At 46.0% G+C, this 5,986-nt stretch overlaps 1 long non-coding RNA gene across 1 annotated transcript; it reads left to right on the top strand.

The window, feature by feature from the left end:
- The first annotated feature begins 2,868 nt into the window (after positions 1-2,868).
- Positions 2,869-4,049, top strand: LOC134412140 (uncharacterized). The gene is made up of 2 exons (XR_010026389.1): positions 2,869-2,930; positions 3,647-4,049. It is a non-coding gene; the product is annotated as an uncharacterized LOC134412140 (long non-coding RNA).
- The last annotated feature ends 1,937 nt before the right edge of the window (positions 4,050-5,986 follow it).

The following is a 5,986-nucleotide window of genomic DNA, read 5'->3' on the forward strand; positions in this document are numbered from 1 at the left end:
GGCATGGGACGGGGTGGGGGGCAGCCGAGGCCAATAAATCTGTGTCACCCACGCTTTGCAGTTCCACTCGTGTGCATCTAGCCTCTCAGTCCTCGCATGTTGTGGGTTGAACTGGAACTAGTTGGTAGGCAGATCATATGCAGCGGCGGACCTCTGGCTCCGATACCTACATTCCTTTACTTATTTACTTGTTCTCTTCAGCCAAAAATAGCTCCCAAGGTATTTGTTTTGGGGTGGGGTACTGGGGTAGGGAAGAAGGTGGACGTGGTTGGCTTTACACCAGTCGCTGTCTCTCAAGACTGCTTGGGTTCCATCAGTGTTTCCCCTATTTCCGATGTCTGGGCTGTGAATGCTGTTGCGTACGCAGCCAAAACAGCACCACCCCTGGAACGAGACAGAGGGATCAGCAGGCAACATTTGCAGAAATACCCCCTCCCCAAATTGGGGTGGGGGAGATCTCAAAAACAGCCCAATGATGGCTACGTGTGCTCAGTGAGCCCAGAATGCTACCTGTCATTCTGTGCCCACTGAGCATGCTTATCCATCATTATTGGGGTAGGGGGATGGAAATGGAGGGGGGCATAGAATGGGGTTTGCAGGAATCCTGAATTACAGCATCTCACCCTGCTACACTTGTGTCCTCTAAACTGGAACCTCTGGACTGCTCATCCCAGTTTGGGGCGGTGGGAGTGAGCTGGCATTACCTTGTAGTAGGAGATTTGCACTCTCTACATGCTCAAGGGCATGGTATTGCCTAAGGCTGAGTTATTACAGATGGGATCTAGGGAGAACCCCTTGCTTGCCCCAAATTAATGTTTTAAATTCTGCTGTCCCGCTGCAGCTAACAGAAGCAGCGACTTAAGTCCTTCAGAGCAAGTTAGTCACGGCTTTCCTAAGAAGTGAGTAAGAGCAAACGTCCATCTAGTCAGACATAAGTTTCCATCAAATGGATGCTGCTAGGAAGCCCACAAGGCAAACTTTCCTGTTAGGAAAAGATAGACTCTTTCTGAACACGGCAGTTCCATTTTGCTGTGATCCAGACCTCTTCTCTATGAGTTGGCCTAATCCTGTGTAGTCTTCCATTTATTCTGTATATCGGTTGCCAAATAAAAGCAGTTCTCTGGTCAATGTACCAACGGGAGGGCGGGAAGAAAAATGAGAAATCAGGACAAGCAAACAAACATTAGGAAGTAAATTGATCAACTGTAAAATTGAAACACGAGTACAATGGAGATCAAGACATCCAAACTTTGCATTAAGAGCAGGGAGATAATACCATATTTTGGAAACCAAAAAGGAGGACAACATGGTCGCCCCCAAGGGGGGGTGTCCAGTACCAAGGGGGCGTGCCCATCCAAACATAGCCTTGGTCACATGTCTGATTTTACAGCACACGTTTAAGACAAATCTGTTCTACATAACATCTTAATGTTAAAATCACTGAAATAAAGAACAAGTGAGAGATTCAATGTATCTGAAATTAACTTCACTAACTCCTACTTTTGTAGGTTTTGCTGTACTTTGAAGCTTTTGCTATACTCTGTGTGTTACATTCTCCCCTTCCCTCAAATATCTTTTCTGACTGTATCTTCACTCATTGCAAGCTGCTGTTGTTGTTAACAGGGTTTGCTACTGCTCCCAGATCTGTTTCAAATTTGGTATGGCTAAAGCTCTACCTAAAAGCTATCATGGTGCCAACTTTCAGCTCTTTATCTTTAAAAATGACAGTTTAAAAATAATAATTTTAAAACCTCATTTTTTAAAAAATTCCTAAAAAATCAATGGATGAACAGATCTTATTCAAATTTGGTGTGGCTAAAGCTCTACCTAAATCTTATCATGGTACAAAGTTTCATCTCTTTATCTTTAAAAATGACGATTTAAAAAATAATAATGTTAAAACCTCAATTTTTAAAAAATTCCTAAAAAAAAAATGGATGAAAGGATCTGTTTCAAATTTGGTGTGGCTAAAGGTCTACCTAAATCCTTTCATGGTACAAAGTTTCATCTCTTTAACTTTAAAAATGACGATTTAAAAAATAATAATTTTAAAACCTCAATTTTTAAAAAATTCCTAAAAAATCAATGGATAAACGGATTTGTTTCAAATTTGGTATGACTAAAGCCCTTCCTAAGAGCTACCATTGTGCCAAGTTTCATGTCTTTATCTTAAAAAATGACGGAGTTATAAGCATTTGTGTTAATTCCCATTAGAGCTGCTCTTTGCAAAAAACTTTATACAGGGCTGCCCTCTGCTGGCTGCAACTGCACACTGCAGCCTGCTGATGTGAATAGGTAAATTATGAACGTAGTGGTTATTCTGGGCTGCCCTCTTGTGGCCACGGCTGAGCACTGCAGCCAACTGATGTGAATAGGTTTTATGAATTTAGTGGTTATTCTAATATAGCAGGGCATATAATGGGGTGTGGGCACCATGGAGCACTGCAGCCCAATCATCTCTAGAGATTTAAAAATTCAAAACTTAGGCATAGCTGCCCTCTTGTGGCTACAACTGAGCACTGCAGCCTGCTGAATTGGATTGGTTTGTTATGAATTGTTTTTATTCTGGGCTCTCCTCTTGTGGCCACTGTTGAGCACTGCAGTGAGATAACCCAAATCACGGTTTAAAACTTCAGGATTTATACAGGGATGCTGTTTTACGGCCACCACTGAGTGCTGCAGCCTGCTGATCTGAGTAGCTTAATTAAGAGGTAAGCAGTTACTCTGGGGTGCCCTCTTGTGGCCAACTCAGCATTGCAGCATTGCAGCCTGCATTGCCCTTTTAAGAGCTCAGCCCCTCCCTACTTCCTCACCCTCATCAGCTGCAGCTGATCTTCTTTTGCCTTCTCATTGCTGCCACTTTTATTTCTTGTCCTGCATCGATCCAGGCGCTTGTGGCATCTCCTGCTCCTTCTGGGCCAGAGCAACAGGTAGGTGAATGAGCAGATTGTAGGGGTGAAAAGGGGTGACTTGTTCATGGGCCCTTGCTGGGGCGTGGGCCCTTGGCAGCTGCCTGGCCCCATCTGCTCTTGGATCCAGCCCTGATAACACCCAAGGCTGGCCAGGTGGTCCTGGCAGCTGAGATGGAGAAACAAGCCTGTAGCTCTCCCTGGGAACAGAACCTAACTATAATTTTAAAGAGTAAGTAAACATTTGCTGCCTTTTCATGGGAAATTCACATTTCCTTCCTCTGGAGGCTTGAGTGGCCCCCTTGGCATGGAACACTTTTAACCAGTTATGTCCCATGGGTAGCATGACACCATGAGGACTAGTAACCACTGATAGCCTTCTCCCCCATGAATTTGTCTAATGTTCTTTTAAAGCCATCTCTTGGGCTGAGGGACAACACCATTCTCTCCCTGCTGCCATTCCACTTAGAGAAGCCACCCAGCTTGGCAGTTGAATCTTAGTTCACCACCGGTAATGGGACAGATTCCTTCGCTGCACCTGAGGGCAGCAGGCTAGGTATGGGGGGGCAGGCCCCATGGCGTCATCGCCTCTGTCCTCCCAACTCCCTGTCCCCTTAGTGCCTGCCACCTGAGATGGCTGCTTCAGTCTGCCTTCATGGTAGGGTCAGTCCCAAAATGATTTTGCAAAATTATTATTCCTCACAGCACTTTTAATTTATTTGCTGTTTCTTCCCCAGGGGACCCCCCACCCAGCATCCCTAAAGCCGTGCCAGGGATGGGAATAACCCCTAGGAAAAACCCTTCAATCATCGCAACCAAATCCTGTCAGTGCTGGTGGGCCTAGAGGCCAGGGTTGGCTACGCGCTCATCGCGGGCATCGTCTGCATCCAGAAGCCGGTGCCTAGCCACGTGGGGCCTGGCGCCATTGCAGTCAAGGAGGAATAAGAATAAGAGTGGGGCACCTGGCTGAGTGACAATGTGCTCCGTGTTCTTCAAATGGACTGTGGTTCTTGTACTACGTTAGGCCTGGCAAAGCCACCTCCCCTCAGACGCTTCTCTCTCTTTCCTCTTGTTCATTCCAGAATTCAGGGCATGGGACGGGGTGGGGGGCAGCCGAGGCCAATAAATCTGTGTCACCCACGCTTTGCAGTTCCACTCGTGTGCATCTAGCCTCTCAGTCCTCGCATGTTGTGGGTTGAACTGGAACTAGTTGGTAGGCAGATCATATGCAGCGGCGGACCTCTGGCTCCGATACCTACATTCCTTTACTTATTTACTTGTTCTCTTCAGCCAAAAATAGCTCCCAAGGTATTTGTTTTGGGGTGGGGTACTGGGGTAGGGAAGAAGGTGGACGTGGTTGGCTTTACACCAGTCGCTGTCTCTCAAGACTGCTTGGGTTCCATCAGTGTTTCCCCTATTTCCGATGTCTGGGCTGTGAATGCTGTTGCGTACGCAGCCAAAACAGCACCACCCCTGGAACGAGACAGAGGGATCAGCAGGCAACATTTGCAGAAATACCCCCTCCCCAAATTGGGGTGGGGGAGATCTCAAAAACAGCCCAATGATGGCTACGTGTGCTCAGTGAGCCCAGAATGCTACCTGTCATTCTGTGCCCACTGAGCATGCTTATCCATCATTATTGGGGTAGGGGGATGGAAATGGAGGGGGGCATAGAATGGGGTTTGCAGGAATCCTGAATTACAGCATCTCACCCTGCTACACTTGTGTCGTCTAAACTGGAACCTCTGGACTGCTCATCCCAGTTTGGGGCGGTGGGAGTGAGCTGGCATTACCTTGTAGTAGGAGATTTGCACTCTGTACATGCTCAAGGGCATGGTATTGCCTAAGGCTGAGTTATTACAGATGGGATCTAGGGAGAACCCCTTGCTTGCCCCAAATTAATGTTTTAAATTCTGCTGTCCCGCTGCAGCTAACAGAAGCAGTGACTTAAGTCCTTCAGAGCAAGTTAGTCACGGCTTTCCTAAGAAGTGAGTAAGAGCAAACGTCCATCTAGTCAGACATAAGTTTCCATCAAATGGATGCTGCTAGGAAGCCCACAAGGCAAACTTTCCTGTTAGGAAAAGATAGACTCTTTTTGAACACGGCAGTTCCATTTTGCTGTGATCCAGACCTCTTCTCTATGAGTTGGCCTAATCCTGTGTAGTCTTCCATTTATTCTGTATATCGGTTGCCAAATAACAGCAGTTCTCTTGTCAATGTACCAACGGGAGGGCGGGAAGAAAAATGAGAAATCAGGACAAGCAAACAAACATTAGGAAGTAAATTGATCAACTGTAAAATTGAAACACGAGTACAAGACATCCAAACTTTGCATTAAGAGCAGGGAGATACTACAATACCAATTTCACTGAGCCAAATGACCCTATTGAAACCACAGCATAATATATGAGTATAAAAGGTTGAAGGGGAAATAAAAATCTCCTTGCCTGGTGCAAGAAAGGCAGTAAAATAGATGCCAGGGACGCCTTTTTGGGAAGGGCCACTGCTGAAAAGGCTCTGCTCTCGTAGCCCCAGCGCCGGGGGCATGTGGAGAAGGCTCAGCCTGTGTACAAATTAGCTCTAGACATTTTCCACACTGTATTTGAGGGGAAGAAAACTGTGTGTGTTGGGGGGAGGTGGGCAGGGTACCGTGCCTTGCCTTGCCCAAGTACTTACCCCCTTTTTAACTTTGCAACCTGGAATTAAAATGGAGTTCATGGGCATGTTTACCATTCGATTGACACAACATACTTATTGTGGCACAAAAGTCGAATTTACAATAAAAAAATACTTTGCACCTTCAAAGTGTTAAGTATGTTGTGTCAATCGAATGGTAAACATGTCCATGAACTCCGGTTTAATTCTAGGTTGTAACGGAATGAACTGTGGACATGGGATGGTGCTTATGCACGGCTGTCTGTCATTGCTAGTAGTTCAGATTTAAAACCCGAGTCACACTGAGACTGTATAACAGGGGTGGGTAACTTGTGGCCCTCCAGATGTTTTGGTTTACAAATCCCATCAGCCTGAGCCAAGGACATAGTTAATGGTGAGAGATTATGGGACTTGTAGGTCAA

This window comes from Elgaria multicarinata, chromosome 21 (assembly GCF_023053635.1).
Source record: "Elgaria multicarinata webbii isolate HBS135686 ecotype San Diego chromosome 21, rElgMul1.1.pri, whole genome shotgun sequence".
Classification (NCBI taxonomy): domain Eukaryota; kingdom Metazoa; phylum Chordata; class Lepidosauria; order Squamata; family Anguidae; genus Elgaria; species Elgaria multicarinata.